Here is a 24446-nt window from a genome sequence, read left to right as displayed (position 1 = left end):
ATGAAAGTACCGGTGTGTACTGACACGTATTAATAAAGATGCAGCTGGTGGGCTCACTGCAAGGCTGAGAAAGCAGCGGGTTTTGCTCCCGCTCAGTGTTGCTATCGTGCAGTTGCGGCCCTACCTTCTCCCTCACTCACAGCCCTTCTGCTGGACTTCTCCCAAGGTTACTAACAGCTCAGCCAAAACCAAAAGCTTGGGTGTCAAACATCCTGCAAATATACCAGTCACCTCTTGAGTAGATCCCTGTGAATGACCTTCTCTGGGGATAAATTGCACAAGGTGTTTGAAGGAAAATTCTGCTTTAAGCATCCTTAGGGATATACAAATTTGAAAGACTGAAGGGAACCTTAATTTGGGAACTGAACTTCAGAAATTACACGCATGGCTTCGAAAACTGGAGCCAGAGTCCTTCAAAACTGTTAGTCTTACTTCACACATTTATTTAATTTACCACAATTTTACTTTTAGAGTATTCAGGACTTTTCCACTGCACTAACCAGTCATTTAAATCAACCCTTCCTACTGCCAGCAAAACTTGGCACAGGGAGAAAGAATGCAGAGCAAAAATAGAGCTTACCTCTTCCTATGGACTGGATACGTGGCTTATAAAAGCCGTAATGCATGTGGTTCAGGCCTGGAACACTTTCGGGTGACCACTGAAGACACATGATCTGCAAAAGTAATTACAAAATGACTTGGAGCTCTTCATACACTTTTTTACGGTGGTATGAACATTTAACATGAGATCTACCCTCAATGGATTGTTAAGTGTAAAATATAGTAACGCTGACTATAGATACAGTGTATACAGATCTCTAGTAAATCCTCATTTCAGGGAAATGCACATGACAACCACAATGAGATACAATCGCATGCCTGTCTGGTCGGCTGTGATCAAAAAGACCAAAGACAAGTGCTGGTGAGGATGTGGAGAAACCGGAATCCTTGCACCATGCTGGTAAGAATGTGAACTGGTGCAGCCACTAGACAAACCCTGTGGAGGTTCCTCAAACACTGCAAATGGAGCTACCATGTAAAAAAGCAATCTTACTTTTGGGTATTTATTCAAAATAACTGAAATCAGGGTCTTGAAGAGATAGTAGCACTTGGATGTTCATTGCCACATTATTCACAGCATGCAAGATGTAGAAACAACCTAAACATCCATCGACAGATGAATATGTAAAGAAAATGTGATATATACTAGGTTTTGTGTATATATACATATAAAATAGAATGTGTATATATACGTATAAAATAGAATGTATTCATTTACTTTCAGAACACCTACTACAGTGACCTTTACTCTATCCTCCTTAAAACACCTTTAAAACGCCCCCAGAGCTATAAAACTACATAGAAATCATAACTCTGGGTACCAATGAGAAATAATACTGGAAAAAGAGACTATCATCATCATCATCATCATCATCATCATCATCATCATCATTTTCACTTTACCTCTATTGTTCTCCTCCCCTTGCACTTTTCACAGGTATTTCAGTGGAATATGAGGAAAGAAACAAGATTAAGAGAGGTACAACGCTTTCTTTAAAGCTCATGAGGAAATGGGAGAGAAGAATTTTGGAAATCTCTGTCCTTTCTATCAAACATATTAAATTAAATAAAATGTAAGACTTGGCTCCTATGTTGTTTTGTTTTTTATAGCCATGTTTTCAACTTTCCTCTAGCTCTAGCAACAAATTATCTGTAAGCATAACACCCACGTGTATAGAGGATCTTTTCAACTTCTACTTTCTTTTAAGTACTGGCGTCTAGGACTTAGCAGTCATTACCCAAATTTAGTGCTGACATACCAAGAAAGTTCTATGAGCTTGAGCTTAGAAAATAAAGAAGAGGGTGGTACGGGTTTCCTTTTCATCAAAGTGCTGATTGTTGCTTAAAGAACACTATTGGATCATTTATTTTAATAGCTTTTCATTTCCTGTTTCAGTTGGTAACACCTATGGGACTTGGGAAATAAGTGCTATTCTAGGTAAGTTTCATTTGGTAAACATCGATTCCTTTGCTCTTATTCTGATCAGAGCTGAAATAAACTATTCTCCTTCCCTAATTTTATTCCCCAGCACCCCAGATGGATGTCCTGAGCTGACCTGTGGCTATTGGTCACAATGTGCTCTCAGCACAATCCCTGCCTCTCACTTTCCCACCTCAGCAAAGGGTAAAAATGAGGACTTATCTTACTTCCTTTTGCATGGAAAACAAACAAATCTATTTTAAGAAAGAGGAAAACAAACCCTTTGAGGAAACAGTATTTGTTAAACTGTATTGATCAATTTTCTGATAGATCTTCCTTCGTATCATAGACTGTCCATCTCCACGGCTTTGAACAAGTGACGTCATTTCACCAGACCAGTTCCTGCATCTGTAAAATGGAATTAATAATAGTATTGTCTTCAGAGTACTATTGTGAGGATTCAATAAACAATGCTTAATGAACAGAAATGTAGGCAAAATCATATTACCTCAATACCTATGCATTCAGCCCAGACCATGGTACTAGAAAAAAAAAGAAACAGCAAGATATACACTGGAATAGCATTGGAGGAGAGAGACACAGAGACACAGAAATAGAGAGACACAGAGAGAGAATGAGAAAGAGAGAGACTAGTGGTATATTGTCTTGGAAATGCATAAAGAATAATCTACATAATAATTAGAAAAAGAAAAAAAAAGAATAATCTACAGTCCACATTCACTGTATGTGTTGAAGATGAGTGAAAGTACATAGAAGTTCATCATATTATTCTCTTCTTTTCTGGATAAGTTTAAAATATTGCACAAATAAAATATTAAGGGAAACCAAATTCTTGGTATATAGGCCCCTTCAACTGTGGGAGAAGCAGGAAATTCGCATGAGCTTAATTTTTCTTCTCTGCTCATACTTTTTAAATTTTTATCTAGAAATAGCCTATCCTCATTCTTGCCTTTATTTTTGCCAGGACATGCTGCTGGGTATGTTTTTTGAGGAGCTCTGAGAATATGCTTGGCAGTAGTAGTTCCCCTTAGAGAAGGGGGAGGCAGAGGGCAAGAGAAAGCTCCCAAATCCCCCAGGGAAGGAGGGTCTCCCTAGATACTAACATAAAAACTGCCATAGGCTTACAGGAGATTGCAAATTACCTCTCCTGTTCTTTTGGGATCCTTGACCTAAAGGAAGCCAGGGAAACTGACTCACTGAGAAATAATGCATGGCATCCAAGGAGGCCATCTGGAGCTACTGTAGTAGAAAAGGCTGTGTTGAGAAGATTAACATGACAGCAGTTCCACTCCCTTCCTGGAGTTAGCTTCTGACCTTCTGTTCATCTTCTTTAGCCTAAGGTGCTGGGCACCATAGGCCTGAGAAGCCCCAAGAGGCTTGTCTGAACATGAGGCATTATCAGGATTAGGGCATAGTGTCTGAATAACTGGATGTTTCCATGTCAATCAACCACAGATTCAGACTTTTATGACTCTGAAAAAGCCACAAAGTATCTAGCTGTGTGGTTAATGGTTTGTTTGATGTCTGTGTTCACTAAAAACAATTATGAGAAGAAATTTTATGAGCCTCTTTTTCAAGGCTTTGGACAAAGGCTTCAAGGAGAAGATACATGAAAATGAGGCTGAACATGTCTTGATCCCAGCAAGGAATAATGTATTAATTATCTACTGGTAAGTCACAGATTACCCCAAAACTGAGCAACTTATACAACAGTAACTTTCTCAAAGTTTCTTTGGGACCGCAATCTGGATGTGGCTTACCTGGGACCCTCTGGTTCAAGGTCTCTCATAAGGTTGTGATCCAGCTGTGGACTGGGCTACAATCATCTCAAGATTCTCCTGGAGAAGGTCCCCTTCCAAGCTCATCACATGGCAGTTGTCAGGATTGAGCTCCTCACTGGCAGCCCATCACAGACTCTATGAAAGAATCCCTGGGATTGGTTTTGTTAATAATTTTCTTGCTTTTTACTTTTGATGGGATGCAACCCACAAAGTTATCATAAAATTAAACTAATATCCATCTGTCTGGAGAACACACACCTTCAAAGTGCCTCAGTGCAGCCCTGGCATCTGTCACCTAGCCAACCCTCTACTTACCCATCACTTCCCAACTTCAATGAACCTATCTTTGCTTCCCCAAACAAAACCACGTGTAACAAAAAATGATATAATTAAGATTCTGTGATTATTTGTATTATAATGTTTTGTGGGCACTACAGTTTATGGAAAATAAAACAAAGCCAAAAAACATCAAACATCAAACACGAGATAGGAGATGTGGATTCAATGCCCTTGTTGCCTAAAAGGGAACTGAGGTGAAGTCACCTTCTCTGTCGGAGTCTCAGATTCTTCATCTCCCAAATGTGGGACCAGATTGCCCAGTTCCCTTATGGTTCAGAGGGCATGACTTCCTTTCCGCCAAGATGTAAGGGCTCCTGCTTCCCTTACCACCACCTCATCATGATGTACGCCTTTGAATACTTTCAATATTCAGCCAGAGCACATGTAGGCAGAATCATCTTCTAGTTCGGCAGATGGTGAGCACTGAGTGTCCACACCTACCACCTAGTCTCCAGGAACATTGCTTTTCCGCTCTGGGGAGGATCCATCTACGTTCTCCCTGGGTCTATATAAGAGCAGCACCACTACTTGTGCTGAATCTCTCCCTTTCTCCAGAAATACAGACTTCACCTAACTCTCCTGGAATCCAGCAATAATGACTTTAGGATAGCTCCTCCATTCACAAAGTAAATGCTCAGCAAGTGTTTGTAGACAAATTTTTTAAATAAACAAATAAAAATAAATGGATGAATGCCCGAGGGACAGACTTCCAAATTAATGTCCGCCACCTGGTTCTGTGAGAGCACATGGAGACATTTCATGATTTGAAAGGGGTCGGTCGGTACCCAGGGCTAGAGGATGGTACCATTCACCCAAATGCATTGATGACAGATTTTAGTTTCAGTAAACAGATAATGGGTAGATGGATGTGTTACATTGATTAAAACGGTAATAATAACTTGGAGCGCCTGGGTGGCTCAGTCAGTGAAGTGTCTAGCTCTTCTTGATTTTGGCTCAGGTCATGATGTCAAGGTCCAGGGATGGAGCCCCACATTGCGTACCACATTCAGAGGGGAGTCTGTTTGAGATTCTCTCCCTCTCCCTCTGCCTCTCCTCCCCACTCTCTATCTCTCTCTCTAAAATAAATAAACAAATCTTTTTAAAAAAGCAATAATAATAACTCTATATACTTGCTTTGTTTTCCAAATTTGCAAGGATAAAAGGCTCGAAACTTTAAAGCTAACTAAGTGTTTCATATTCCCCTTTCCTCTCCTTTCCTCCCTGTTTTTTTTTTTTTCTGTTTCTTTCATCTTTTATAAGGGAAGAACGAATCCCTCAACCTGTTTCTTTTTCCCTATTTCCCCAAATTACCAAAGACTGATAGGAACACCAGGAAAGGATATCTGCATTTTACCATAGAACCTTCCCTCCCTGAATTAGCCTTTTTCCTGTCTTTCTCTGTGGAGACTTCCCCTGGAAGGAAAAATCAAATCCAAGCCTTGGAGTTGCCCCAGCCCTCTCTATCATTTATTTTCCTGATTCACAGAGGAAGGTAGAACCTTGACTTGCACAATGCACACTGAAAACCTGCCCTGTTTAAAGAAAGAAACACAGAAGTCAATAGAACTAACATTTTGAAATTTGTTAAATGAAACAAGATTGAGGTTTTGCACATGTACTGAAAAGGTCGGTGTGAGGATTCTGGCCTGTAAGGCCCCTGTTCTTTAAGACCATCTGTCCTACTACAGGAAAGGAGCAGAGCCTGCGTTTTGAGGGTTTTCCTCACAGAGTCATCCAGCACATTCTAGAGCTAGAAGGGCCACTGTTCTCCTCTCATGGTGGCACCTGTTGCAATGGAAAGAGCACTGGCTAACCAAGCCATCCATTCAGCTTATGAAACGTGTGCAAAAGAAAAGAGAATGCATGCTTGTCTTAATGGGTTGCTCTGAGGATGAAGTGACATGACGTGAATGCACTTCGTAAATTGTACCTGGGAAGATAAATGGGAGGAGTGCTTTAACTGGTTCTGATTTACATCATTATTAGCATTGAGAGCTGACTATGTGCCAGGTACTGTGTTAGGCAGTGTATACACTCCACTCACCCAACCTTCCCCTAAACCGTAGGGGACATGTATTGTAATGCTTATGCTACAAATAGAGAAACTGAGATCCAGAAAATCTAGGTGACTTAACCTTACTCTAGATTGTTACATGGCAATGTGGGGACTCACCTTCAACTCTCTGACTCCAGATTTTAAATTCCACCAATAATTCATCTCTTTCCTTTGCCCTTATTTATCTTACATGTAACACATATGGAATAAGAGAAAACCTTTGGCCCAAAATCTTTACTTTCAGCAAAGTTTTAATGAATACCCCTACCAAATCTTGGAGAATGACTGCCAATGAATCTGTGATTGGGTCTCAGCCAGCAATAAACCCTGTCTTCAGTGCTGCGGTAGGGACTTAGGAATAGGACTCATGAAGAGAGCAGTGTGTTGAGCCAAAAGGTAACATTTTATGTAGTTCCTTTGTGGGTTGTAACTGCATTCCCTTTAATGCCCTTTCATTTCTCACTCTCAAGTGTGGGGGTGAGAAAGGAATTAATTATAGTGAGCCAACGCTCCTGCCCACGACAGAAAGCTGCTCATAAACTGTAGGCTAGGGATAGATGTTCCTATAAAAAAAATAAAATGAGAGGCCATTCCTCCCCTGGAAAAGACTGAGAATAGGCATTGCTCTACTTGTGTTGAGAGATGCTTAGACTATTCAAAGAGTAATTCCTTTTCTTACCAGGAGCCACATCCCTTAAAATGACAAGATCTTCTCTCCCTTGTTCTAAGACACCTATTCAAGTGCATGTATGGACTCACATGCACACATTCCAGACACAGATGTCTCATTTATGTGTACTCAGACACATGCAATCACACCCACACACACTCAGGCATACACGTGCACATGCACGCGGACGCACGTGCGCACGCACAGACACACACACACACACACACACACCCCAAACTGAAGAGAGAAGGAATCAAGCCTCAAAGCTGGTTCTGAGTCTGACAGATCGCTCCTTAGACTCTAGTTCCATTCATGCATTATCTGTAAAACTTCCATTCCTTTCCTGCCCTCTCTGAGATTCAGTTTTGCACATCTATAAATTAGGTATAATACTACCTCTTTAAGGGATGGTAGTACAAACTGCATTAAGGGATACAATGCATGTGAAAATAACTTAGTACAGGAACTTGATGTAGAGTAAACACCAAAGAAATCCTTCACAGAGCACTTACATTCCAAATGTGGAAAAATCTGAAATATGGGAGTTTGATAAATTTGATACAGCCGGATAATAACAGGTAAAGAAATATTCATTACATCATTCCCTATTGTTTCTTGTATGCATATAATATTTCATAATAATATTCAAGGTTATGTTTAAAAATCTATATAAGTACATAGAACCTTAACGCAGGATGTCTCCCAGAAGCAAAACTGGAAAATGACACCATTATTTAAAAGTGTGTACTCTTGCGTACTGTATCAATTGTTCCAAAATATGTGTAATATTTTTGCAAAATGTTGAACTTTATACAATTTTGTTTGCTTGTGTGTTTAATATAAAGAAACTGTATCATGTATCTACAGTTAGCCAGTGAACCACCAGTCAGAACCACCAGTCAAAATGTTCTTTCCCATTCCTATGTGGCTGCCTCATAATGAAGCGACCTCTAGAGGGCTTCTTACATTTTTGAGCTGCTCATACTTGATTTTAACAAAATGTCTCGTAACTGGTTGGGTTAGGAGGAAAGGAGTACAGGAAGTAGGTTCAGTGTGCACCTCCCTAAACCTAGCGGGATCCTCTCTCAGAGCCCAGAAATAAGCCCTTCCTTAGATACCTCTCCATGCTTGGCACTCGTTCCTCTGAGATCTCGCCTTTACCATTGTTCACACCACAGTAATTAAATAACCACAGAAAGAATCCTTTAAACCTAGCCAATGAGAAGATGAAAACAGAGGGCTGGGCCCAGGGACAGATACCTGAAACATGTCAAGAGTCTCTGTCATGCTACCTGGAGGAAAAATAGACCAGAGTAATTAAATATTTTCAAATTATATTAAAATAATTACCAGGTCCCATCAAACAAATAACAAAAACACATATTTAAATCACTAAAAGGGAATTGGAGAAGGTTGTAAGATATTGGTATACTCCGGGCTTGCAGCAAATGAATTTTTTCCCATTTTTTAAAAAGGCAATCTGAACAGGTAACAAAAGCCATAAAAATGATATGCACTTTGACTCACTAATCCCAATGTTGGGAATTTATCCTAATGAAAAATAACCTTCAAGCAAGCAAGCAAACAAACAAACAAACAAAAAATAGCAAAGAATGGGTAACTCAGATTCTAATAGGAGTTTGCAAGGTAAATTTCAGGTTGACAGCTCAATAGACCACCGTGTAACGACAACAAACGAACTCTCTGAAGCACATGTTGATGCTTGGAGAAGTTGATATGAAATTATCAGAGTAGGATGAGCCTTTGGAAATAGCCAAGTTCATCATACTTTTGGATGCTCAGTATGTTTTGGAGCTTGCTAATGTAGATCCCAAGGCCCAAAATCTCAACTGCCCGTTCAGCCATGCCAGAGCCCAGGCTTCATTCCCATGCTTGGCTCTCCAGAGCCGGCTCTTTGCCACCTCATTATCCAGTTGGGTGTCTGAGATAGCGGCAGATGTATTGTTGCTGCCCTACTGAAGTCTAACTACAGGTACTCTTACAGTCTCCTGTGGTCTTGACTAGGAGGAATTCAATGAATAATCCAGAACATGAGTTTATTGCCAGCAGGATCAAGCTCTGCTAAGCCCAGCCTCTTTTTCTTTGCCAGTCTTCCTGCTTGCTAAAATGATCACCAGAGAAAGGAGGTGTTAAAAAAAAAAAAAAATTGCATCAGAAGCTGTTCAATAGGCAAGGAAGATATTTTTTTTTAAAGATTTTATTTATTTATTTGAGTGAGAGGGAGAGAGAAAGCATGAGCATTAGGAGGGGCACAGGGAGAAGCAGACTTCCTACTGAGCAGGCGTGGGGCTGGATTCCAGGACCCTGGGATCTTGACCTAAGCTGGAGGCAGACACTTAACCAACTGGGCCACCCAGCCACTATTATTTCATTTAATTTCTTTAAAGCAGCTGGTGAGCTAGTGGAAAACTACTAGAGGGCATTAGGAAAGAGTTTGGTTAATGTGATTACACCATGTCTGTTTGCTAATTGGTGCTTATTCAAAGTTAGCCTCAATGACTGGGAGATAAGATGCCTATCTTCCTTGATGATTATATTTCAAAGGGACAGCTCCTGTCCTTGAGAAAGACATTACTGGGTCATAAACCTGGCAAGTCTTGGGGAAGATTTACACCTTAAAAGGCAGAGAAAGCATTTATAATTCCAAGTTTTCTAAAGCAAATGCTCTAAGAAAATGGAGGTCGGGGACTACAGTCAAAAAGAAACTTGCCTGAAATTGAGTCAAGCTGAGGGAATGTTCAGGCAGCGATGGTCAGAGAGAAAATCCAGGAGGGGACAGCTGGCTGTGATCATGTTTGTTTGGGAATCAGGAAATGATCCTATCTTCATGGACTTGTATCAATAATGATACCATATTGCCATCAATTTCATTATGGCTGAATAGACCCAACGTATTTTTGCATGGTCAACTCCTTATCAGTTACATCGTCACAGGTCATGTGAAAGCAGACTGTGGGAAGCCGACTCTACAACAGAAATTTGTGTGCAGGAAATTTACTAGGGAGTGTTCTCAGGATGGAAATCTGTGAGGGAGTGAAGAAAGCAGGGTCAGACAGGAGAAGTTGAAATGTGATGACTGCTCAGTGAAACTCTCAGTCAACGCCATGGGGAGTTTTGGAGTGAAGAAGGTTCTGTATAGTTGTCCCTTATTAGAATGAGGTACCCAGGTCTTTATATGCGTACTTGGTGAGTCATTGCATGTGAACTGCCCCCATACTTCCCTGGAAGAGAGCATGATCTTGGGTGAAGCAGCACTCTTCAGCCGAGGGCAATCACTGGAGTGGGGAAGTAATCTGCAAGGTTACCATCCAATTTAAAACATCCCATTCAGATTCTCCTTATCACAATTATAAAGGATGCTTTTTATTTTTTACATGCATCATCACCTGAAACTATCATGTTTATTTGTATCTCTCCTTCCATCTAGAATGCAAGCTCTGTGAAGACAGGGATCTTTGTGTGTTATTTGTCTGTATTCTGATCACTTAGCATAGTTTATGGGTTATAATAAATAGTGGTATTTGCTAGATAAATCAATAAATGAATATTTCGAATGCTTTCTGTGTATGAACAATTTGAAAGCTCTGTAGGAAATTTTTGACCCTACTTCCTAGGAGGCCCATCTCTGAAAGCTCTGGTTCCAAAGAGGTTCAACTCCTGAGGCAAATCTCCTTTGTATCTTCCTTTGGAGCATTCCTATTCCTAGGGCATAGATTTTTTTATTTTTTCTCTGTGACATTTACAATAGTTGGCATTTAGTTGATGCTCTGTAAGTATTTATTTAATGAATAAATGAATGAATGAAATAATAAGTTAATCAATCTTAATTCTGCCCCTTGGAGCCACATGAAATCAACACTCCTCCATTTAGTCTCTGAAACTCCTGTTCCTACTTAATCTCTCCAAGGCAATAACCCTGACATCTTTTCATCATTTCTCAGATGACCAGTTTCCAAACTCCTTCAACATCCTGGCCTATCTTCTACAGACTAAAGTCAAGATGGTCAAGAGGCTTACTGGTTTAAATTTCCCTCCACAACGAAGACAGAGGATCCTGGAGAGCAGAGGCTGTGCCCTATTCTTCCAGTTCTCACCCTACCTAGCAGTAACACTTCACAACACTGCATGTAGGAGGTGCTTAATAAACATTTGCGAATGAAGTTGTTAACCACTTCCAAGAACGCAAATTGATAAAGTTTCACTAAGCTGATTAAGTTGCCATGAATAAACCTCTTTACCTTCCCTTCAGTCTTTAGACTTTTTTTTCCCTTTCTGTCTCTTTTTTTCTATGTAACTTACTCCAAGGAAATGTTCCCCCTTTCCAGAATCTAGTTCAGGTTTTCCAATAATTATAATAATTGTCAGAAGACACACCATGCCTGAGATTCTAACAGCAAGCACTTTCCTAAAACCAAGGTGACTCTGCCTACAAATCTTTTAATTTATATAGTAAGTAATAAAATCCATTAAAAAATTAAAGAATTAAAGGTCAAATTTAGAAAAAAAAAGCAAAAACCCAAACCCCCACAAAGAATAAAGGTAGAGAATATGGGGCCAAGAACATGAATTTGTTGTAAATAAGGTGTAAATAATACAGAAGAACATAGACTGGAGAAAATTAGAATCTCCAGCCTTATTAATACTCCCCATATTTAATGCAAATGGCCTCATTCCAACAATTCTGAAATCATTTGCACAATTCATTAGTCCATAGAAATCTACCATTTATCAGCTGTGCAAGTCCCATAATTTCCACTAAAACTTTATTTCCCTAATCCCTCTTGTTTGTCTAGGCATTAGTTCACACTGACTTTGTATTAGAAATTATGTTTAGTACCAGGCATCCAGTGGTAGAGAAGACAGTCAAAGCTCTGAATGCTTGGAATTGCATTCAAGCATGGAAGACAGATATTCAACCCAAAATGATGCAGTTGATTAAGTACAGTGGTAATGCATTTTTCTGGTTAATCTCGGGCATATATTGTCTTGGAGTAGTATCAATCTTTCATTTATTAGGTGCTAACTTTATGCCCAGCACTTCGGATGATGGCTCACTACACAACATTCTCAGCGAGTAATCATTAGTTTTCCCATTTCATAGTTTTCTAAAATGGATTGACTTTTTTGATATAGAAGATTCTTATGTACACTATTACAGTCACTCTCATACCTAACCTATTGAGATGAAGAAGCTCAGAGAAGTTAAGAGACTTTTCTAAGGCACAAACCCAGAGTGTATCAGTGGTAGAATTTAATACACTACCAAATCCCATGTTCTAAACCCCAAGCTGAGATGAAGATTTTGGGGGCAAACTGAAGCCTTAGAGTGGTGAAGTGATGGGCCCAGGATCACATGCCTGATAAGTAAAAGATGTAACCCAGCATGTCTGACTGCAAAGTGCATGTTCTTATCATTAAACATAAAGGATTGATTTCCTCAATGTTTTAACTGAGGATGGAGAATATCTTGATTTGGGGCTAAACTTCAGGATAGAGCCAGCCTTGCCCCTCAGGCATTTGAGGAAAGAGACATTGCTGCTTCTTGTCCATCTGCCCTTACACACCAGGATAATCTTCCCTCCCTTTGCCAGCAATACTGTTGTTCCCCTTCTCTATTCCTTCTGCTAAACCCCCCTTCTCTGCCAAGCCTTCACCCATTATACCACAAAACCAATAGGCTCTCCCTACTCTGCATCTTTTCAGCACTTACCAACTCCCTGGGCACTTCATTAATCTGCACCTGTTTATGTGCTGCTCTGAAAATGTCTCTAAGTCATTTTCATGTGTGTGTGCACTCTTTCTCCACAATTCAGCTTTATGTACCTGCAAGGCAGAAATAGAGCCCCTTACGGGTTTTGTAGTGACCTTCTCAGAGCTTGGTTCAATTCTCACACAGAATGAGGTTAGTTAAATTAAGCAACTCTCCTTCTTTCCCTGGACAGACTGATATATACCGCATGATGAAGGACAGAGGACAGAGAAACAAGGAGAGTAAGCATTTGCAGGTGCTGTTCTTGTGGGGGGAAAAAAACTGTCTTCAGATAGAACATATTGCCGAAAATGTTACACCTACTGGGGAGAGTTAGGGTTGCATGGGTTAGAGAGAAACCTTCCATTTCAGGGGCAGAGGACGTATCAGGGAAGTCAAAAGGAAGATGACATCTGAATTGAACTTTAAAAGATGGTAGTAAACGGGCATTTAGAGAGGGGAGAGTATTGAAAATGATGGAACAATGGAAACAATGTCTCCAATGGGGTAACTGCAGCCAGACTTGAGGAAGAGAAGTGTCCATTCAGTTGGGCCACCAGATGCAGCAATGTGTGCAAAGGAGAAATAATGTTTGAAAGGTAAGTGATGGGCCCAGGATCTAGATACAGGGTCTAGATATGGGAAAGCATGCTAAGCAGAACCTAGAGCTTGAAATCTAATCAGTAGATAAGGAGGAACCACAGGAGTTCTCAGTGTCAAAGCCTGCATGATCAGAAATGTGGTTCTGGAAAATTCAGTCCCTTTACCATGGACAAAAGATTGAATGGGGACAGACTGTAGGCAGCGAAACAAGTTATGAAGCTATTCTAGTACATCAGAAAGAAGGAGCAATGGTCTCAACTTGAGTAAGAGTGGCGAGTAGGGAAAGGGAAGGATTTGTGAGGGCTCCCAATCTGTGAGATTTTTGTGAATTTAAAAACAGAGATTCATTAATATGAGCTCCAGGACCACAAGTATCTACTGTAGCAATCCCAGGAAAATGAGGATGTAGGGACACCCTACGAAGATGACGTGGGCATCCTTTAAAAGAATAGTGTCTGCAGACCTGTGAGAGTGGAAGCCAGAGGATCCTGGAGTGAGGAGAGAATCGGAGATGAGGAACAGGAAGAATTAATGATTACATATTTTCTTCAAAAAATGTGAAGCTGTAAAGAAGGAACCAAAGAGGAAGATTGGGTCTGACTGTGGGCTGGGCTGACATGTGGAGACAGGCTGGGCACCCAACACTTACCTGATGACTCACTATCGGAGACAAAGAAAAGGGCTACTTTTGTTTATTTTGCTTTGGTTTTATCTTATTTATTCTCCAAGAGGAATATTGACCATATCTGTAGGCAGAGAGGCAAGACCCAATAGGAAGAAAGAGATAAAAGGTGCAAATGGGAGAGGAAAAAAATCAAACAAGAATGGTTGAAGAGGTTCAGGTGTTCAGGGAGAGGAGTCATCTTGGAAAGAGAAGAACTGATTTTCTTAAAGAGATAATACCATGGCCAAAAGATGGACAAGTGTGAAAGAGACCACTATCTAGCAAGAAGTGCCCAGCATCCTGGTTGAAGACAGGTAACAGAAACATTCATTCTGGGCTGCAATCAGTAAGTATAGATGGGTTGTCTACCAAGTGCCTAGCACCTGAATGAACACACATAGAAGTTGGGCCCTTCCTTGTAAAGACTTCTCAAGTTACAATGGTTATCTCAGGATAAAGGCCCGGGCAGCATGGCAAGGGAGCCAGATTAAGCCAAGAAAGCTCTGTTCCCAGTGGGATCACTGGTTTGTTTCACAACTTTGAACAAGACAAGACGGTTTTCCTTCAGGTCCTCAGTTTCCTCATCTGCCAAAAAGGGAAACTAAACCATATCAGCGATTTCCAAATGCCTGTAGGTCTATACAGGAAGATGATGACAAATCCTTTATTTTCAATTTTTTTTTAATTGAAGCATAACGTACGACAAAGTTCACGTAAAAGAGTGCACAGCTTGCTGAATTTTCACAAGATGAACAGATGAGTGTAACACCACCTGAATCAAGAAACAAAATGTTACTAGCACTCTAGAAACGTGCCCATCCTCACTCCCTTCTAGACTCTCCCCATCTCCCTCTTGATGATAATCCAGTGCCCTGGCTCCTATCAGCAGAGATTAGCTTCACCTGTTTATATCATTTCTGTAAATGGTACTATACTGTATGAACTATTTCGTGTCTGGCTTCTTTCACTCACCATTAAGTTTGTGAGATTTATCTTTATTGTAGAATGTAATGTTGAAGAGTTTAGTGATGCATGTTTTAAATATAAGAAAAAATAAGAAAATAAAGTATGTTTTTCATAAAGCTAAATTTATTCAAAATAAATGTCATTTCACTTGAGATTATGTGCCTCCATCCTTGTGGTGACAAAAACCATCTTTCTTTTTGGAAATCTTTTGTTAAATTCTGGAACTTAAGGTTTGGTGCTTTATTTATTTATTTATTTATTTATCTATCTTTTATTTTAATGTGGCACCTTATCAAATTCAGCTCTAAATTATGTCATACTAAAATTTTTGATTGGGGCTTAAAAACCCCAATTTTGGGTTCTAGCAGCCCTTAAGTTCTTTGGCTCTGTGATTTACAGGCCAGCTAGTGGCTCTGGGCTTTGGTCATAGCTACCTTCGATGACCAACTCCTGTGGGCAAATTCTCAGAGGTGCCCACAAAAACCACAGTTACCAATTATTGATGTATCTTGACAGGGACAAAAAGAGGGGAAATATTTTTTTTTCATGCTTGTCATCCACAATTATAAATAACAAACAACAGTGTCAATTTCCCTAAGTATCAGGTAAGATTGAGTTTTATCAGAAGCCCTTAAGAATTGCCAGAAAGTCTGGACTAGGAGGGGATAAATGATCCACATGCAAGGGAGGGAGAAGAGGACAAAGATAATAAGCATGAGATTTCTGTGTTCCAGTGAAGTTTTGGAAAAGGTAAATGTGCCCTGGACTGGTGGTCCTTAAGGAAAGTGGAATCACCAGAAGCAGACTCTAAAGAAAATCTAGGGGCTCCTAGCATGCATTCAATCACATAAGTCAGAGTTGAAGTAGCATGCATGTTTGCAAACAAGAACCATATACATGCTCACACAGATGAAGAAAAAGAAAAGAGAAAGGAGTCCCAGTACATTTGGTTCTTAAGGGATAATTGTCTGGTTGAAGTAATGGGATCTGTGATGGAATTGTCCATCAAGATCTATTTTAAAAAGAAGCTTCCTGAAGGCAGAATTCAGAATTTCCTTCCTTAAGGGGACTCAATTATGTATTCAGTTTCTGTCCCTTAAAGCAAGCCATTATGGGATAATTCTACTTTTAAACAATTTGAGGCTTGTTTTGCATTTGCATTACTAGCTGTGAAAAGGTACAGCACCCAAATTATTCCAATTAGATGGTTACCCTTTACAACTGAAATAAGAGACATTTTAAATACAGTTTTTAGAAACCTGTATGTTATATAAGGCAAGATAGACACACACACACAACACTATATATATATATATAGTTTTGACAATGAACTTTCTAGAAACCTTGATGTCAGTGCTTTTAGTGATCCCAGTGACTCAATGGCCCTCAACCCAGTAGCATCACCTTTTTTGTTGTTGTCATTATATGAAGGTGACACAGGTGACCCAACTTCTATATCAAATTCTCTTTGAATGAGGTTCCCAGGGATAGTGGTCAGCTGCACTGATTCATCCTTGCTCTCCCTTGCCTGATTGCTGCTGTGTCTGGGGCTACAAAGGAGTAGGCCTTGTGTCCCATGACTCTCCTGTGAAGGGAAAGAGATCAGAGCATGCCCACTTGGATGGTCAGCAACACAAACATTCAGAAACAGAGAAACAGTGTTGAAGAGTAAGATGAATGCTGGTAATTTAGGCTGGTGGTCACTTCAGAGAAATCTATCAAAAAGGAGGTGCCCTGCCAAATGGGAAGAACACGGTCTCGTGCCATTTGAGAGTCAGCAGATCTGGACCTTCGGGCGGATGGTTGGCATCAAGATGTAGCGCCTGCAGCCAGGCCCAGAGAGAGGCCCAGGATTGAAAAAAAAAAAAAAAAAAGATAGGAGAATGGGAATGAAACTTTCTATGCACAGATGCTTACTATATCTTATTATTTCTAGTTTTCACCATACCTTACAAGGCAGTATTATTAATCACCGCCATCCCTTTTTAAGAAAGAAGGAAAGTGAAGTTCAGAACCAGAGAACTTAGGTAAGTTCTCACAGCTACTATACAGTGGAACAAGAATTAAAATTAGACCCTTCTTCACCCCACCTTGACAGTACCTTTGCCCTCGGAACCACAAGGGGTCTGGGTAGGAAATCAATGCTGTATCTTAGACCAGGACTATATTCAGTAGTTTAATTCCCAACCTGATAATTAATAATGCCAAGGACACTTTCTTAGACATAGACACAAGGAAGTAATGGGAATCCTTTGGCAAAAAGAATCTAGAATCAGCTTAGCACTCAGCTTGACTCCTCTTGACTGATAACTTCCCCTTTCAAGGATTTTGCCATGGAACAGGCAGTCAGGATCCCTGTTATTTTTCAACAGTCTAGGGACACCTATTTTTGCAGTGACCCTCCAAATCTATAGAAGGTGCTCTGAGAAGCTTTTTTTTTTTCCCCCAGCAGGGGAAGATTATTTGGAGCCAGGTGTGGGACTCAACCTGGGGAATGTTTTTGGTCCAAAATTATGTAAACAATGAAATGACAGTATTGATTTTCTTGTGATGCTTGTAAACATCCATTAAATGCCCAATGTTAACCCTATTTACTCCACTCCATTAAAGACTATGAAAGACTGAGGTAATGGAATAAAATATTAATTTATCTCTAGGTAGCTTACAAACTGTTAAGAAACATAAAAGACAAAACATACAATGAGTGCCTTTAATTACAGTATTTAAACTCTCCCTGGCTTTCCCAACACTATTTATGGGGAATTTAATTAAATACTATCTTAATTCAGCATAAGGAGACCCTAGGGAACATATTTTATACCTTCAAACTGTAAGTGTAAGGACAGCTTTGTTTTTTGAAGCTTTTGTTCTTAAGATATTTAGACAACTTAGAGAACCCTCATGAGTCACCAAAATGCTCTTCCTCTGGTCACCTAGGATATGAAAGAAGATAGCACTGACCTGCTTTAATGGAAGGGCCCATTCACCACACACTCTCCAGGTTCCCCTGTTCTTAAGTTCTGACTCTGTATTGCATCATGCTGACAACATCTATTTCCACAGATAACCTGAATCTAAGGAGCTAGGCTTTAGCTATACTCACAAACCACCACTATCCTCCTGATGAAATTTTATACAATGAGCAGGATTTTTGCATATTAGCATCTTCAAAGTTCTGGATGCATCTTAGAATCAATGGAATATAATAGGCAATGTCATCTCGGTGACAGTTACAGTGCCACTGAACAAAAACCTTCTACAGACAGCTTCTGCAAATATCAAGAAGGCACCATTATCAAAGCACCTTAGAATCAATGAAATATGAGTGTATATAGCTAATATTTATTGACCACTTTCCACGGACTGGTGTACCAGTTATCTAGAACCACATTAAGGCTGTCTAACCAACAACCATAAAACCTCAGTGTTGTGTAACAGGCAACATTTATTATTTCTCATGAATCTATGGGGTGATTGAGCAATTTTGCTGATCTACACAAAGTCCAGCAGGACTCACTGTGTGTCTGCCATTGGCTACAGCTTACATGAGTGTTTCTGCTGATCTTGGTTGAGCTCCCTCATATTTGGAAGTTAGCTGGTTCTAGGCTGGTTATCTGGGATATGTTTCCTTCCTCTTGTGGTCTTCACTCTCAGGCAGATTAGCCTAGGCCTGTATTCATGGTAGGGGGACTCCAAAAGAGGAGAAGGACTCATGCAAGCAGTTTTTCAAGCTTCTGCATGAATAATACCTTTTAACGTTTTATTGGCCAGAGCAAGTCATTTATTTGCCTAAGCCCAGAGTGAGCCTTAAAACAAACTTGAGGATTTTCAGCTCTTCCTCTGAGTTCTCTTTGGCATACTGTAACACTTGGCTGGAGATGAACATCTGCTGCCCCCTTTAGGGTTGGAGATCACTTTTCAGTCTACCACCTCCTGATCTGTCAGTCTAACTCATGAGCCTTATCTACCTTATATCTGTGGCTTTATAGACCGCGCATATTAGTTAATTCTTAACGTCTATCCCTTTAACTAACCTTGCAATAAAAACTACGGTAGAGCCTTGAAAATGTGCAAACACATCTTCTTCTTAAGCCCATCCATCTTCCACAAAGCCAAAAGTGCTATTGCTTAAAAGTGTATCAAAGTCCCTCATATAAAATCCTTGGGGCAATTCCATTACATCTTTTCCAATGAACTCCAAGCTCAACAATTATTGATGAACACCAAGGTCAAAATCTTGCTCAAGATTGGTGATCACAGTTGCAATTCCTTCTAAACCAGCCTGTTAAAATTTCTCACTCTAAATCAATCTGATGAGAATGATTGGTAATTGTTGGAAGCCAGTAATGTTAGGGCTAGGCTTATACTGATTACCAGTCTTACAGATAAAACTTCAAGTAATGGATAAAACTTTAAGTAGTGAGTCAAAGAAACAGGGTCTGCTTATCTGGATTTATTTTGTAATTTTAGCCTAATGACCATTCTCTTCAAATATTTTTAAAAAACATTTGAACAAAAGAGGGAAAGAATAGTTCTTTCATGCTACATGTTTATCATCAAATCATCCTTTTGAGATATGTGTATTACAATTTTATTGTGGTCTTCAATCTTCATGGGGCCATCTCACAAAGTTTATTTTTTCTAACTTAAATGCTAATTGATGGCAAGGCCCAGGAAAAAAGCTTCAGACAAGCAGGGCACCTAAATATTTTTATTCCTTGTGCTTGAACAATTAAATAAAACTTTGCTTTGTAGCCTGCCTTGGGAATTGACAGGCTTAATAACCTGATGAATGAACAGTGGAGTTGTTATCACACTTGAGGTAAGGTCCATTTAAACTTCAAATCAGCTACAATTCAGGGCTCACATTTCCTGAGCAGGTGGAATGGAAGAGGTTTCAGGATATCACAGAGAAAACTGACTAAATCCTAAAGAGGAGGTTTCTAGATTTTTAAAGGGGATGGCAAACAAATAATAAATTGAAACTCTCCTTAAATGTTCAGAGAGAAACCCCCTATAAAGTCTTATCTTACGGAGTACATCAGAGATATGAGCATGTATAAATCAAAGGTATCCCCAAATGATCTCTAATGGATAAAATCTAGACTACAGTTACAAAACATCACTTTAAGCTTCCCTGGCGTGGTTATACATATAACCTGAGCAATATAAAAGTGTTAAGGTTCTTCTATACTATCTTGAATTAGTGGTTCTTGGAAACACACAAGAATGAAAGCCCATCTGTCTATCTATCAGACTAGGTTGTTTTTAGGTACTAATCTTTGAGTAGATTCTCCCCATTAGTATAATCTAGTTTGCTGCTATTTATGCTGGTGTATTAGACAACTATAGCTCTGGGTGATAAATATAGATTGGTGTCCTTAATTTTCTGGGCATCCAGCTTGATCAAGCCATGTGTCACCATTTCTGCTTTGGCGGGTGGCCAAAGGTATGCTTTTGTTTGTTCGGTTTTTAAAGTTATCCAAATTAAATATGCACCAAAGAATTAATGAAAGTTCTTAAATACATTCATCTAATAGACTTTTTTTGCAGCCATTAAATAGGGTGATATAACATTAGTATCGGAAATGAAGTACTTAGGTATAAATCCAAGAAAACTTTCAAAAGAGCTACATGAAGAAAATTACAAAACTCTGTGGAAAGAACTCGAAGAAAAACTAAATAAATCGAGAGATATTTCATATCCACGAGTAGGAAGTCCTAGTGTTAAGATGTTGTTTCTTTCCAACTTGATCTGTAGATTCAAGGTAATCCCACTCAAAAATCCCAGCCAGTTATTTTGTGGCTATCAACAAATTGATTCAAAAGCCTACATGGAGAGGCAAGAGACCCAGAACAGCCGACACAATATTGAAGGAGAACAAAGTTGCAGGATTGACACTACCTGACTTTAAGACTTACTACAAAGTTACTATAGTCAAGGCAGTGTGGTATTGACAAAAGAATAAACAAATAGATCAATGGAAAAGAATAGAGAGCCTAGAAATAGACCCACACAAACACACCTTTCACAAACATTAACTCAAAGTAGATCATACACCCAAATTTAAAATGCAAAACTATAAACTCCCTAGAAGATAACAAAAGAAAATATAAATGATTAAGATTCCCAATGACTTTTTAAATACAGCAGCAAAGGAATGATTCATGAAAGGCACAACCCACTTTGAAAGACAGGATGGCAGGTTGTTTTTCACAAAATTAAACACATTCTTATCACACAATTCAGCCATAACATTGCTTGGTATCAACCCAAATGAGCTGAGAACTTAGGTCCACACAAAAACCTGCATGCAAATGTTTACAGCCACCTATTCGTAATTTTCAAAAGTTGGAAGGAACTGAGCTACCCTTCAGTGGGGAAAAACTGTGGTACATTCATATAGAATACTAGTCAGCTCTAAAAGGAAGTGAGCTACCAAGCCATATCAAGGCATGGAGAATCCTTAAATGCATATTGCCAAGTGGAAGAGGCTAATCTGAAAAGGCTATACACTGTATGATTCCAAATATATGAGATTCTGGAAAGGACAAAACTCTGCAGATGATAAAATGGTCAGTGGTTGCCAGAAGTTCAGGGGGAGAAGGAATGTATAGGCAGAATACAGAGAATCTTTAGGACAGAGAAACTACTCCTGATTCTGTAATAGTAAGCATGTCACTACACACTTATCAAAATCCCTAAAGTGTATATACCATTATGGGTGATTCCCACCGTCGACTATGACTGATAACCATGTTGGTGCATGGATTGGATGACGAGTGAGGGAGGCTGCAAGTGTGACCAGGAGAGGGTATGTGGGTACCTTTGCTCAATTCTTCTTTGACTCTGGAACTGCTCTAAAAATTAAAATCTATTACTTAAAAAAGAAAAAAAGAATGAGGTAGATTTGCATGGATCAAAAGGGGAAAAAATAGGGGTGTCTGGGTGGCTCAGTCATTAAGCGTCTGCCTTCGGCCCAGGGCGTGATCCCAGGGTCTTGGGATCGAGCTCCACATCGGGCTCCCTGCTCTGCTGGGAGCCTGTTTCTTCCTCTCCCAGTCCCCCTGCTTGTGTTCCCTCTCTCGCTGTCTGTGTCTCTCTCTGTCAAATAAATAAATAAAATCTTTAAAAAAAAAAAAAAAAAGGAAAAAATGAAATCTATTGTCAGGGAAGAAAAGTTGCATAATATGCATTATAGGAACTGATGTCTCTGTGTGGGTGTCTGTGTGTTGAAACATTATTTTATAAATGTACACAAAATCATTTCATATGTTCCTGAAAGCATTGAAAGAAAGTTGCAAGAATATATACTGGTTAATGGTGGTTATCTACAGCTAGTAACTTAATAATGGGTGATTGTCACATTAGATTTTCTAATGTATATTGCTAGATACTTGTGTCAAGTATTTGCTGCTCTTATTGTCAGAAAAAAAAAGTGGAATGATAAGAAAAGCAAACAAGGTTTACCATCAAATAAATCAGGCAGTTTGAGGAGCTGCCTGAGTTCTCTCCTCAAGTTGGGGCAGGTGGAATGTCTCTAGAATTTTTGTCCCTCTGGCTCCTGTCCTCCTGTTTGGGCCCGTTTTGTCTGCTCTATGTCAGCTGTACCTGAACTAGTTATGATCCATGGCCCTGCTCTTACTAAAACACGTATGAGTTCCCTCGGGCCCTGCTCCAGGGCACCGAGCCTATCGCTTCAGCACTATCACCCTTCACTGAAAGGGTTTTCAAGACTTAAACCTTCTGGGCCTAACTGATGCCCAAACTCTGAGAGTGACCAGTTGTTTTTGCGAAGGGTCTCAGACCCAGCATGACCAGAGCCATCTCCACCTCTCTCCTCCTGCTTGGGAGAACTGGGCACATGCTCATGAAACCTGCCTCTTATTTCCCAAATGCTCCAGGACACCCAGGCAATGAGCAAATAGCCCTGAGGCTCATCTGAATTTCTTGTAGGGAACAACTCTTCAAGGGAGGGGTGCCCACTTTGCTGGGGTTCCTGCTCTGCTGGAAGCCAAGTCCCTACAGCTCCTGTCCACAAAATCTAACAACGCCACAATACTGACGGAACAAAAAACATGCATGCCTCTTGCAGGTGGCCTGGCAATGAAGCTATTCTTATTTTCAAGCAGCTCACACTTCTGAATGTTTTTTTTTTAATGTGGAGAGTAGAGAAGGCTGGTCATACCTTTCTCCCACTCCTCCTTCCCACCCTTTCTTGCTTTTTCAAAAGATAATTCTTATCTATTATTTTTGTCTGTGTTAGGACCAAAGTTAGAAGTTTAAAGATCTGGTTTCCCTAGTTATTGAAATTATACCATAGGAAAGGGAAGAACCTAGAACGTTTACTCCTCTTTCCCACAGCCTACCACGATGAGGACTTGTCCCCCAGATACAGACACCCTCACTACTGGGACCAGGTCATCTTGGGAGGTGATTTTTCATCTTCCTGATGGGCACATGAGATATACGATTAGTAGTTTCACGTCTGTACAAACAGAAATCTGTGCCCTTAGGAATGTCTGGACAGTGTGCTGGAAGCATCCCAGCACTCCAAGCCCAATAAGGTTGTTCCTCTGGGCTGGAGATAAAGCACAGATGGAGTGAGGCTGTGTCTGGGCTTAGTAGTTTGTACTGGCTTTTGAGAATTCTACCAAGGCTAAGCACCACAAGTTTCTGTTTGGTTTTATTTTGATTTAACAGTCAACCATATGCTACTGCCTCAAATCAGCCAGTCCCCATAGGTGATAACACAGTGTGTATCCATTCCACAAGGGTGGTATTGGCCCATGATGGAGGGAGCAGCTGGTCTCTATTAGTGGCAATGCCTTTGGGGAGAAGTAGGATGCTTCTTTCAAAAATGATCACTTCTATATTGGAGAAAATCCCTTCCACCAGCTTTGCTAAAGGTTTATGAAGCTACTCCTTTCCAATCATGTCATTTTGATAGTCATTAAAGATGAAACAATTCATTAAGTAAAGCCTGATATCTAAGATATTAATACTCCTTGGAAATACAGGTGCGGGGCAATTGTTTTTCAGGCTAAGCTGATAGCCTAGAAATGCGTCATGATCCATTTCTTAAATTTACCTGACAAAATGCACTTGGGGATTTTGTAAAAGACAGATATCTAGTTCCCTATTTTGGTGACTGGTCTGTGTCTGCAGAGACATGGGGTATTGCCCCCTTAACAATTACCCCAGATGACTGATCTGATTATAAATGGGAGTGGAGCCTTCATGCTGCCAGGGCTATGCTCTAACAAGAAAGGGAACCCAGATTACAGTCATGGAAAACATATTTGGGATTCTTGGATTTTCAGCTGGGAGTTCAAGTGTATTGAAAGTTTTCTTCCTGACATTGAAGGACAACAATTTCTTGATACTTGAATCTCCTTGATCGAGGGAAAGTCTTCTTATGGAGGAAAGAGGCCACTCAAGGCCTTGGTGGACCCAATTTGTATAAGTAAATGAAACAAACCCAAAGCTCTTGTTATTCAGATAAATCACCAGTATAGCATTTTAAATTTGAATTTGTGAGTCGCAAACACACACATCTCAACCCCTTTTTTTCAGCTTTCCAGTTCTAACAGG

General features: G+C 39.9%; 1 long non-coding RNA gene across 2 annotated transcripts in view; it reads right to left on the bottom strand.

Moving 5' to 3' along the window:
• The window catches only part of LOC113251909 (uncharacterized), a 69080-nt gene that overhangs the window by 26569 nt on the left and 18065 nt on the right, over positions 1 to 24446 (bottom strand). Inside the window, exons 3-6 of one of the 2 annotated variants that reach the window (XR_008958060.1) lie at positions 3763 to 3918; positions 2490 to 2523; positions 2262 to 2389; positions 581 to 674 (exon numbers count right to left, since the gene is read on the bottom strand). This is a non-coding gene — a long non-coding RNA (uncharacterized LOC113251909). The remainder of the gene's footprint in view (positions 1 to 580; positions 675 to 2261; positions 2390 to 2489; positions 2524 to 3762; positions 3919 to 24446) is intronic. The other variant, XR_006408946.3, reaches the window with a different exon arrangement.

The sequence above is a fragment of the Ursus arctos genome, unplaced genomic scaffold (genome assembly GCF_023065955.2).
Source record: "Ursus arctos isolate Adak ecotype North America unplaced genomic scaffold, UrsArc2.0 scaffold_7, whole genome shotgun sequence".
NCBI classification, from domain to species: domain Eukaryota; kingdom Metazoa; phylum Chordata; class Mammalia; order Carnivora; family Ursidae; genus Ursus; species Ursus arctos.
This window is presented reverse-complemented; position numbering and strand designations above follow the sequence as displayed.